This window comes from Aptenodytes patagonicus, chromosome 1 (genome assembly GCF_965638725.1).
Source record: "Aptenodytes patagonicus chromosome 1, bAptPat1.pri.cur, whole genome shotgun sequence".
NCBI lineage: Eukaryota > Metazoa > Chordata > Aves > Sphenisciformes > Spheniscidae > Aptenodytes > Aptenodytes patagonicus.
In genome coordinates, this window is record NC_134949.1 from 12808625 (window position 1) to 12821722 (window position 13098).

General features: G+C 38.3%; 1 protein-coding gene across 14 annotated transcripts in view; it reads left to right on the top strand.

Annotated features, from left to right (window-relative positions):
* Nucleotides 1-13098, top strand: part of MAGI2 (membrane associated guanylate kinase, WW and PDZ domain containing 2) — a 776332-nt gene that overhangs the window by 600897 nt on the left and 162337 nt on the right. The window lies entirely within an intron of this gene.

The following is a 13098-nucleotide window of genomic DNA, read 5'->3' on the forward strand; positions in this document are numbered from 1 at the left end:
GTCAGACCTGACACAGCCCATACTTATCCTGTTTACAGTTGTGGTCCTAAAACAACTGAGTGGCATTAATTACCTTTATTAAAGGAAGACAAGGAAATGCAAATATTCTTGGGAGAACCTTAGGCTGACATCTAAATGAGTTTTAATTTTACAAAATCCTTGTCATGCTAAACAGTCACTGGTGAGTTACATGTTCATATCACAGGGGGTTTTGTGTTTTAAAGGAGCAGCCAGCTCATGATGTTAAAATCATATTATAGAATCCCCATTCTCTTTTAGACTTGGTACAGATATCAAGAATCAGCTTCTGCAAACTCAGAAGTTATAAACGCAAACGTTGTCCCTTCTTTAGGCTGTATGGTACAAATTGCATGAGCATTTGTTCCTATTTTAACTTGCAGGAGATACTATTGTCTTCCATCACTTTTAGGAAACCAAAAGGTATCCTGTTAATGTTACTGACTCAAACAATTTCAAAAAAAGGGGGAAAGGAAGCTAAAAATAAAATTTTAAAAAAAGAGAAAAATGGAGGAAATAGAACTGGCAAAAGAGAAGAGACTGACAAATAAAGGACGAGAGAAATAAGATATGGAGGGAAATGGGCAATTTCAGAGCCAGTCCAAGCAAGATTTCCCCAGCCATTGTGCCAATCGTAGCAGCGTATCTTCCTCCCCTCACTGTCACACTGATGCTTTCTCTCACTCGTTTCCACCCGTCTTTTGTACTCTCCTTGTCCCTTTGCCCTTTCTCATCATCTACTCATTTTAAAATGGTAGAAGGAAAAAAAGGGATTAGAGAGAAAAAAGAGATAGTTGCAAAGCAACACCATCTTCACTCCTTCCACTTAAATTCCTTTACTGTTAAACAGCATGGATTTTCCTGCAGCACCAGCTGCATTGTGTAATTAGGACTGCAACTGCAAAGTGGAAAACTAATACATTTTTATCATTTCACTGTGTACTAAAAGGCTGGCAGAGGCTGCCTCTGCCGCAGGTGTTGCAAGTGCTCAGAGCCAACCACTTTACAGATATGGCAGTTGCACAACTGACTTCGTCAGTGGAGCAGAGGAAAATATGCACCTAAAATGCATGTAGCGTTCAATTCTCCACATTTGTAAGACTTTTTATAAAAGACTGGAGGCTTATTTTTTCCCATGACACAAAAATAATCTTCTTCTGTGAGAACAGACCAGTGAACCAGATGTGAACCAAGCCTGTGAAATGCAAGCACCTAATTACATATCAAAGAAGAAAATCGACACTAGTTTAAATCCACAAATCCTGACTGCAGCTCAGCACAAAAGGCAAACTTAGGAATTGAGCACACATATTCTGTAGGCATATGACATTTTCCTTAAAATATTGAAGCTCACCAAGGAAAAACATAACTAGCTATTGATTAGTGCACACAGTGAATATATCATAAATTTCAAACAAACATAATTTAGCCTGTTCTGCTGCATCTGAAAGTTATGGATGATAATCCCAACATTACATTTTACAGCAGTACATAGCAAGCATTACAGTTACAATGTCAGGAGTGCCTATCGAGAGAGACGTAAAATCAAGTCCCTTCCAGCTCTGCTTGACTTTAAGATAATAATTATAGTCTCTACACCTGTCCAGTAAAGAAGTCCCAATAAAATTCTCATTCTCTGAGGTCTGCCTGCAGATGGCCAGTAGAGTTTATTAAGTTTTATGAAGACTGCAAATGAATGAAAAGAAATATAACCAGCCACTAAAAGTTGTTCTGTGCTTATTTGCTCTTCCCTGGCTATATTACAACTATGCATAGTTACAGTCTATGGCAACAATGGCAACAAAATCAATCTTAAAAAAAACGTTGCCACAGCCTAATTTCTCCATTTCTCCTGCTTGCAATTTCTGCAGTTTATTTGTCTGATATCCTCAGACTCCTTCCTACTGATTTAGGGACAGCTTTGGTTGAACACTAGTTTTTATATTTTCTTTTAGGCCCTCATACATGTATTTTTTGAAGTAACTGAGGCTCTAGTCAGTAAGGTCATGCTGCTGCCCTTCTTACTGAGTCTTCTGAACAGAGTGTGCTGATGTTGAGGTGACCCATCCTAAGCACTCAGTCTGAATTGTTCTCATGGGCCAGAAGGAGAAAACCTCAAAAAATTTCAATCAAGTATCGCTAGGTCAGTCTGTAAAAGTCATGCCTTTGTATGCCTATATCTGGTTACTTCTAAGCTGGCTTATAGAGGAATTAGAAAGGTATAAAATACACTCAGGCAAAGCTCAGCTGAAATGAGATACTGAAGTGAGAGATCTGTTCAATCTTCATGTTTGGTGTTCCCGTAGGGTCCCTGTAGGGTCTATTCTGTAGTAACTTTGTGGTAAACAATACATCTTTTAGGATAAGTTGTAGGGAAAGCTGCTTGGAGGGTCTCTCTTTTTTTAAGAACTTGTAGTGACCTTGATATTTAAGGTGCTGAAGAGACTGGAGAAAAGTAAAGAGCAGAAATTAAAAGATTAATAGAAAAAGAGGAGTTGAAATTGAAGATTTATTATGCCACTGAGTTGGTACAGCTTCAATTTGGAGACCTACCTTCAACCATTAAGTACAAACGCAATTAAAAGTAATTAATTTAATTTAAATAATTAATATAATACCTGTGCAGGAATCAAAACTGTACCAGATGGTACAAAGCAAGGGCATACACTGAGGAAAAGGTTGCTTTCTGTTGGAATAACTCAAGTAGATCAGTTGCTGATTCCAAAATTTTGTATAGCAGCGTCGTGAAAGTCAGATACCTCATTTCTCTGGGTTGATGCTTATGATAAAGGCAGCCATATGACTGAGTAACCTGAAAGTCCCCTGACTTATTATGCAAATAGGCTATTACTGCACATGAATTAAAAAAGTGATGAGGCACTCTCTTCTTCCATTAACTGTTGTAGATATGCTTTTTCTGAGGTAGCCACAGCAGTGTTTTGGTTGTCTTTGTAAACTTACTCCCCTCAGAAGGTCTAGGAATGGGAAAGACTCCAGCTTAGATACAGCAGCAGGGGTGCTCCTGCCCAGCAGAATTCAGGGTGGCTGCGTCACCAGTGGGGGCTGGAAGGAAGGAGTCTCAAGAAGGAGGCAGGGGGAGGAACAAATTCTTTTGGTAAAAAGCTACTAGGTTGTCCTGCCAAAACCAGGACACAGGTTTAGGGAGAATGAGGAATAGACTGCAGCTTGTCTTTGAAGGAGATTTGGGGTTTCTTGGGAGAAGTAAGAGGCTCTTTTCTTTGGGAAGAGCACCTGAAGGGTTTGGGAGATGCTTAACAATAAACAAGACACATGAAGAACCACAGCCTGCTCTTTGTTTTTCTCCATCCCTTTGTCCCACCTCCATCCTATCCCTCTAACACAGTACCCTCTTAGTCCCCTCTCTAGTGTTTGGGTTACTCCTCTGTTCACCCTCAGGAAGGTGTTATACTGAGAAGAAAGAGACGAGGGATAAAAGGAGTGGAAAATATGTGTGCTGCCACTTTTCATGACATTGCAGAACATAAAAATAAAAAATAATGACTATGAATATGAAAGTACTACTTTGCCTTCCTTTTTTTCCTTCTTCCTATAACATGTTAGTTACATGCCAACATTACTAAACATTAAAACATGAAGAAAACATGGGTAGATCATAACTGTCTTATTATTATCCCATACAGTTAAAACTCCTGAAGGAAAAGTGACTTAGAAACCTGATTATCTTGTCATTGTCACGAATCAGTGTATTAACTGGACACTACATTTGCGAAGTGCCCTTACAAATGCAAACAAAATGTGTCTGGTAGATTAACAAAGGACAACACATACATTTCTCATGCACAGTTCCTTTCTGATGCTGTCACAGAACCATACTGAGAGAGAGTTCTGGCAGATGGCATTACAATTCAAATAAAGAAAAATAAGCTTCTGAATTCATACATATTTCCTTGTCATTCAAATGCCAAGGATTTTTTAACATAATGTTTAAAGTATGGAGTGACTCAATTTGAGTGTCCTCATAAATATAACTAATGCATAATGATGAATAAGTTATGACAAGAAGTTTCAGAAAGCAGTTGCATGCAACTAAAGCAGATTTGTATCTATTGTGCAACAAAGCAAAAAGTAATAAAAGATGGGAGATTTAAAGTTCTCACCCTAGACAAGTCAATGAAGCCACTGAGGAGACAAAACCAGATTCTACTCTAATTCCACTAGTATAAATCAAGAATTGCTGCCTCAGCAGCTGCAGCGTTAATCTGAATTTTCCACCGTGCAATGTAATCTCCCTCATCAATTGTATTGATTTATCTATTTCATTAAAAACTATTTAAACAACTAATGTATCTGCATTACATATATCCAGCTACTGTTCAGAACTGTGAAAACATATTATTAAAAAGCATGGTAGTCATAGAAACAGGTCATGTAGGAAATACCTTGAGGAGGATTCTTCTATCTGATTGCATACAACTTCATTGGCCACTTGGAAATAAAATATAGAAATGTAAGATGTCTTGTATTTGATCAGAGCACTAGTTTATTTAATCTGCCCTGAGATTTCTTTCCAAGGCCAGTATCTGATGCTTCTGAGGCAGTTGCAGCTCATCACAAATAAGTAAAGTACCTATGCAATTTTACAGTCTGGGCAGGATAGCTTTTTATTTGTGGACCACCCACAGATAATCAGTTCATTGTAAGCATACAAAGTAGTTCTTGGCTGGTTTTTTTTCATTATCATTATAGATGCTACATTTTCCCATCTCTTTATAATATGTCTATCCATTTGCCTCACTGGCCTGTCACATAAAATCAAGTAATTGCCATTTGGTGTAATAACAAGGCAGAAAAACAAAAAAACAGAAAGCATTATGCTGTGTGCTTTATTTTGAAACATTGACTTGAGACTTTCAAGGCCCAGTGAGACAAATGAAGTCATGAAACAAATGTTTTCTAACGTTGATTGAAATTTTAATTAAACTTTAGTGTTGTTATTTTAAAAATCAGTTAGAAACAAGGCAAAATAACCTGTTTGACCAGGAAAGATGGTTAGGGGAGATGAAGAAAAGGGGTTGCTCTCTCTGCAGAGGAACAGCGTGGATGTATGGAGCTATCCTGTGGGATGGACGGACGGCTGGTGGAGAGTCTGTGGGTCAAGATCAGAGGAGAAGCTGGTAGGGGAGACTTGGTGGTGGGTTGTTGTTACAGACCCCCTGATCAGGGTAAGGAAGTGGATGGAGCCTTCTTTAAACAACTCAAGAAAGTCTCTTTTCACAGATTCCGGTTTTCATGGGGGACTTTAACCTCCCTGACATCTTCTAGATGGGCAGCAAGGCAGGAGACAAGCAGGCAACAAGATTTCTGGTGGGTTTTGGGGATAACGTCTCGATATAAGTACCAGATGGGTCCACCATGAAGGGTGATGCACAGCTGGACCTGCTATGAACTAACAGCAAGAACTAGTGGGAGATGTGATAATCGATGGCAGCTTTGGCTGGGCAGAAAGAAAATCTTGCAACAGTACAGGTTGGCAACTGACTTGTTAGACCGCATCTGTAATACTGCATCCAGTTTTGGGACCCCCAGTACAAGATAAACTGGATTGATACACAGAACCGAGTTCAGCAGAGGGCCACCAAGATGGTCAGGGGCAGGAGCACTTCCACTGTGAGGAGAGGCTGAGGGTAATCCTGTTTCCCCTTTAGTAAAGTTTGGCACTGAAAATAGCATTAAAATGTGTCATTTGGGTTTGTTACAGAATAATAGGCTTTTTTTCTTTGTTGTACCAGAGGTTAAGAGGTGAAGGCTAGCTAAAGTATGTTGAAGCCTATATATAAATTTGAGATACTAGTAACAGAATACCTAGCTGCCTCCCATGAGGTCTAGCCTGCACTATTAGTAGCTACAGGCTTTTATGGGGCTTTTTAGGTCAGTAGCCAAACTGCAGGGTTTAGGTTATATAATAACAGTAAAGTCAATAACTCCTAAATTCACAGAGTATGTTGTTAAACATTTAACAGCAAAGGAAATAATATAAATAAATGAAGAGACTGAAAAGCAAATAGAAGAAAAGCCTAACTTCATGAGATCAGGCAGTTATTAGGTAGAAAACACTAGTTTGTAACAAGGCTGAATTGATACAGTCAGTAATGAGGTACAAGCACTGAAAGATTTGAACATCCAAAAGATCAAAAGGAATGGTTCTTTTCAGCCTGTTTTTTTCAAAGTCAAAAGAATATAGCATTAAAAAAAAGCTGTGTTAATAAAATCAGTTTCAAAGGCAGAATCTTCCACATCGGAGCTGTATGTAAAGTGCAGCAATCTGCTGAACTTCAGGAATACAAATTGATAATGCGGCACACAGTTGATGTACTTGGGGCTCCTTTGCTGGTAAAATGAGTGTGCCTGCGACAGTCGTGGATGTCTGAACTTCGAACCAGCCGGCAAAGCCACCGCAGCTCCTCGTCACGCGTAGGAGTAACCGCTGGGGCACGTGCTGAGCTTCTCCAGCAGGTTCGCGTTCTGCACTGAGATTCATCCTGAAGTGACTTCACTCCTAGCAGTGCCCACGTTAGCTAGTTTAAAGCTAGGAGCTGTGGGGACAAGGGTTTCAGTGACTGTTTAGATGTACCCTTTGTTATATTAAAAAAGAGATAATGTGTAATTAACACAGAATTTAGAAAATTATTCCAAACTATTCTTGGAAGGTAAGGAACATAACTCTTCAATTATTCCATGGAAAGCTGATGTGTTTATATCCAGTCTCCTGTGCAAGAACTTGTGGCTAAAAAATGAGATTTTTCAGTGTTTCCTAGTGGTCTCTATTTCCCCAGCAAAACACAAGTCACTTTGGTGGAAATTGTGAGACCAACAAGGAGCTGGTTGAAGCCTCTCTCTCCCCAAACATTCTGTAATATAAACCAAGTACCCAGCATAAATACCACAGGAGTAAGGACAGAGAACAAGACAAGAGGATAATATGATTTGATAAAAAAAAAATATAAAGTTTTAATAATAAATGTTTTTCAGTGAGTATTTCTGCTTTCCTTAAATCTATTATTTCTAAACACACAGAAAACAGGATTTTGAAGTTTGTTTGGAATCTTTTAACAGAAACTCTAAGCTTTCTTTCAAAAAGGTCCATGGAGAGTACTCAGACCAGCTTCAGCGATTGCCCAGTAAACTATGGAGAATTGAGTTCTTTATTAAGGAAACCATCTCAGGCACTGCCTACAACAACCTAACTAAATTCTCAACCTATAAGGTATTTTTTCCCCTAATTTCTTTTTAATTGCATTTTTTCATTTTTATTTTAATTAATAGCTAACAAGCCCTTTATGAACTCTTTTTCATAGTTAAAACTCAGTAATTCAGTTGGTACTTTTTCACTATATTAATGCAAATCTTGATTAGACGTTACACAGTTCTGCATGTCAGAGGGGTCAAGTACACCTAATGTGAAAAGTATCCCTACTGATGGCAATATTTCACTTGGTAACAATCCTGGGAGAAAATATTATTGAATTGATAGTAATATTTAGTAATCTACATTCTGCACAGTTACGGATGTTGCATGTCACAATAAGCTGCACAGAAGGAAGAAGATGCATTTATCAGATGTGAATGTTACTTAGACATTTGTTTCCATTGTGCAAGAAGAAATTATGCATAATGTCATTTTATTCATGAGAATAAATTGCACATGAATGGTTTGTGATTACAAACAACATAAACAGTCATAACTTTGTGAAATTTGCTGCTATGAAAATGGCAGTTGGAGAACACAAGTTTAATTGAAATTGAGCTTACATGGGTCTTTTCCAACATAAATGATTCTATGATTCTATGATTCTGGCTTGGCCTGGAGTTGGTACATTCCCTAAGTTTTCCAGGTCTTCCATGATAGGAAGAGTGAATTTGGTTTTGCTATGGAGGTGGGGTTGTCCATCCTGCCTTTGTTGTTATTTTCACTGAGACAGTGAACAATTCAACTTCTGATTTTTTTATCAAATTTATGTTCTCCTGCAGCTTTTGATTTGTACACTAGCATAAAGAAGTCCATGTTAGTAATTGCATTTTCCAGCCTAGGCCATGACATTTGAAACATGGCTAAGTGGAGGAACCTGTTGAGGCAGTATAACGGATTTTACCATAGCATATACCTGCTGATTTTTTTGTTGTTTTTTGGAGCTCCCAGATGTTCTGCAGATAGGTGACCTAGCAGAAGGTTTGTGGATAGTAGGTTAAATACTGACTTTCAGTGAGTAATGTTATCCTCTCTTTTCTTATGGCAACCTGTAACAGAAGGTTTCAGGACCAGCAGCACAGCTGCTATATGTTTCATGTATCGGCTGGGCAATGTGGACACGCGCTAACGAGAGCATTCAAACCAGACACCTCCAGCCCTCTGCTCCCGAGGGAGCAGCACAGCACGCCATGAGCAGCATCCACTGCTTGGTAATCTGTGCGCTGTGCCTTAGGGTATTGCAGGCAACATTTTCTGTGTAAGCTATGCAGTGAGGACCACTGGTTTAGACTTGCAGATAAATATTTGCAAAGACTGTATCTCTTAAAGAAACTGGAACTGTGTGCAACTGCATTGCACTGTGGAGCTGCACGGCATTTTGTAACTTTTAACCCAGCTCATTTGATACCCTCTGTAGTAGGTAACTAACTTGAAAAGGCAAAACTGAATTTGAAACAGGGAGAAAAAGAGAAGAGAGAAAGCAAGAGATAAAACAAACACAGGCTATTGAGTGGAAAGATACAATATTTTTCTGAAAAGTCTCATACATAGGTTAGAAAAGGATTCCTGACCTGTGTCTGGGTGTTAACAAGGCAGGTGAACCAAACTCACACTGATTTCCACAGCTTCCACATCCTTATTGACAGCATTTTCAATAGCAGCAGGCATTATATTTTCTTTTTCCCTCTCATACTATAGTCTTTTGTACTATACAAATATTTTTATTTTAGCCAATTCAAGAAATATGCTCTCATCTTTCTTTCCAGCCTGTCAGTAGGGTAGTGACACAATTCTGGCTGTTGTTCTGAAACCTTGAGAGGTTTTTATGACTCTCTTTAACACAGTTAGTACTCCATAAACTTCAGAAAAATTAATCTTTGGGTTTGGTAATATGCTTTTTCATCTTGGCACATCGAGATCCAAAATGTATTCCTTCCTCCATCCCCAGAGAAGGTTAAGTGGCACCATCAAAAAATCATTCTGAAACACAACAGCTTTCAGAAGGCAGAATAAGAGCATCTGGACCATTAGCATAAGCAGGCTATGATGAGAAGGCACTACCACTGATTATTAAAGTGACCTGCTTGAATTTACATTAGTCTTTCCTTTCTTTTTTTGCTTATTTCTTTCCTTCTTTCTTTCCTTCTTTCTTTCTTTCTTTGAAAATACAAAGGCCTTTGTTACCATTGGGCATTTCACTTTTAGAAATGCAGCTCCTTCTGCATTTAAAAACCTACCTAGATGCATACTGAGCAAAGTGTCTGAGTATCAGCTGTGCCTTTCTGATCTTTTTTTTTTTTTTGATGACTGCTGCAGTGTTAGCTATATGCTGCTTCTCTGGTTAGGAATAAAGCATGAAATGTGAAAACTGGAGCATATATATGTACTATACAGATTATCCAGCACCTTTCCTATCACTGGATGATAGGAGGAGATCTGTGGGAATGCAATGCCAGATATTGAAGACTGAAAATAAAGGATAGATAGTTTTTTTCCTTCTATACAGAGAAATCCTCCTGGAGTCAATAGAATTGAAAGACATGAATGATAGAAGTGTTGAGCTCATGAAAATGAAGACTTCATATATAGCATGGTAACCATGAAACCGTTGGTTGCACAAATTATACATGAACTAGCAGGCTAGTGCTACCAAATGAATATCAGAGAATACTATAATTTATAGCTCCCTTCCCAATTCAAATCACGGTGGCCAATAGTAATCTCCTTTACAAGTGTTTTATAACAATTCTCTTTTATAAATGTTTACTGTTCACTCTCATCCTTAATGATCATCACTGGGCACAGTGAAATGAAAAAGAGAAACTGTAATGTCCTCACCCCTAATTTGGCAAATGCTTAGCTTCCTATTTTATGAAGCACTAAAGTATTTCTGTCCTGTAATCTTTCATTTCAATAGTGAAAAATGGAATAGATGCCACCATTTCATATAATGAAAAATAATCACGGTGCTCCTGAAAGGAAATGTAGCAGAAGATTCTTCTAACAGAATCTCTGTACACTCCACTAACCTTATCTGCCATACTTTGGAGGGGGGGAGCAGGGGGCTTGGGGTTTGTGCTCTAGCAATTCCATTTTACTGGTCAACACAGAATTTTAATTAAACGTAGCTTACAGGCTGCATCTCAAATGGAAAAATGAAATTAAAGCATAGCCTTACATGGAGTTTATATCCATTATGGCACATGAAGGTAATTTTTTATTTCCTTTCTTCTGAACCCATGACTTTTTTATGATGTTAGATAATCAGTGGTTCAATCCATGCATTTAAAAGTGGGTTCTCCATAATATGTCCAATTCATTAAATTTTTACAGACTTTTACACTAGAAAATGGGATTTGCCATTTGCCTTCTCAATAGTTGTGCTAGTTCATAAATACAGTTCTGCATCATTACTTTAGGAAAAAATAGGCCAATAGGTTAATAGTAAATCCTCAAATTATTTCAGATTTTCATAAATATGTAAAATAAAATATGTCCTCTGCATCTATACACTTTAAAGTGTATATATTTACAGAAAGATACCTACTTTTAAATTTGGGCAAAACATCTACTTTCTTTTTTTATTTTGTAGTTGGAAAAAACTCCGTCTACTAATACACTTTGGAAAAGGGACCTGTGCACACATTTATGTGTGTGTGTGCATGTTTATGTGTATTTTTAAGTCTGTACAGATTTTACTGGTACCTGCCTCACTTTTTTCTAAGGGAGTGTAATTTTTGATGGCCAGATATGAAAGCAACATGAAGTTAATTAGATTAAGGAAATCCTTGCAAGGTTACATGAGAATAAAATGTACCTACTGTATTTAAACTAACACTTTATATTTATTCTATGTCATGGGGTTATGTAAGAGTATTATTTTTCATAGCAAATTATTAAGAGGAGCCTTATTTATTGTGCATGCATTGGGAATGAAGTTTACTGTAGGGGCAGTACAGGATTTGTGCATCAGCTGCTTTCTTTTTGAATATTTATGTATTACAACCCACAGTCTTGTCTCAGGATATACAGGACTTTGTGGGAATCATTGTAAGGTCAATCTCCTACAGATTTTATCAAAGTTCTGGGCAGAGCAAGAGCAATACCAGGGCTTTCTCATGCTTGGTGACTTGACAATGAGCCAGTGGCATGCCCTTGCAACAAAGCAGGCCAACAGCCTCCTGGGCTGCATTTGACAGAGCATTGCCAGCAGATCAAGGGAGATGATCCTTCCCCTTTACTCAGCACTGGTGAGACACAGCTGGAGTTCTGGATCCAGTTCTGGGCTCACCAGTACAAGAGAGACATGGACATACGGGAGAGAGCCCAGTGAAGGGCCACTAAGATGGTTAAGGGACTAGAACATCTCCCTATAAAGGGAGGCTGAGAGAGCTGGGACTGTTTGGCCTGGAGAAGAGAAGGCTCGGGGATCTTATCAATCTAAGTAAATATCTGAAGAGAGGGTGCAAGGAAGACAGAACCAGGCTTTTTTCAGTGGTGCCCAGTGACAGGACAGGAGGTAAAGAGTACAAACTGAAATACAGGAAATTCTGCTTAAACATAAGAAAAAACTTCTTCACTCTGTGGGTGATCAAACACTTGAAGGAGTTGCCCAGAGAGGTTGTGGAGTCTCCATCCTTGGAGATATTCAAAAGCCGACTGGAGATGGTACTGAGCAACCTGGTCTAGATGACCTCTGCTTTGACCAGAGGGGTTGGGCTAGACAATCTGCAGAGGTCTCTTCCAACCTCAACTGTTCTGTGATTCTGTGATTTGCTTAAATACCTTATGCTGCATTTATTCCTATGAAGTGACAATAACAAAATAGCCCTGAAAAAAGCAGTTCAGAGTGCAGACATGTGAAGACTTCAAAGCTAACAATATTGTAAAAATAATAGGAAAAATTGAGTATCAATCAACTAAGAAAGTCCTTGAGTTTTTCATTACAAAAAAAGTAATGTGGAGTTCCTCATCTGCCTGTCTCTGGCAGAAGGTTGTATCCTTCATTGCAGTACTGGAATAGGCTGAGCAGGAACATCCTCTGAGGGCAATGTGACATGAAGACTACAGCCGTCTAAGCAGGTTCACTCAAGAAAGGATCAGCTATTACAGAGGCATTTAAATGAGAAGTAACAAGCAGAGATGAAGCCATTTCTTAAAATTGTTTTTTAACTCTTTAATCTCTCTATTGCCAGTCAGGCTTTACTTCCCTATTTGCCTTTTAGAGCACATCAATAATTGTCTATGCACATTGTCACTGAAAAAAAAAAGAAGCTCAAATCATCCAGGAGTACTTCTTTATGGCCAGTATAATAACTGTGTTCAGTACAAGTTACATCAGTTCTGCTCTGTCTAGTTCAGTACTCATTGTGTCCGAAAAGTTACTTTAAAAGTGCAACTGAGATTAAAAAGGAAAAAAATCTGGATAAGAAATTCCAGAATCAAATTTCCTTATAGAATCTCAGTACCACTCCCCGTATATTGTGCCATAGTCTTTAACTGCACAGAAATCGATACCTGTGTGTGATGGGAATGCCCATCCTTTTGTGAGTCTCCTCCATCAAAGTCATCACATCTGGCACTGAGGTTTTTACTCTGTTCGTGTCAGCTGAGATACTTGTCACATCCTTCTGGTGCCTTTTAAACACAGGATGAAGTTCTGTTGGGAGTATAATAATTTGTTAAGCATTCAGCGTGAATGATAATAAAATATGTATGGATGTACATGAATATATATATGACAGTTTGCTTGTACATGAACACAGACTGATTTTCGAGATCATTAAATTAATGTATTTAACATTTTAATTGTTAATACCGGAATGTTTTAGGGATCTCTATTTCTGCAAAAT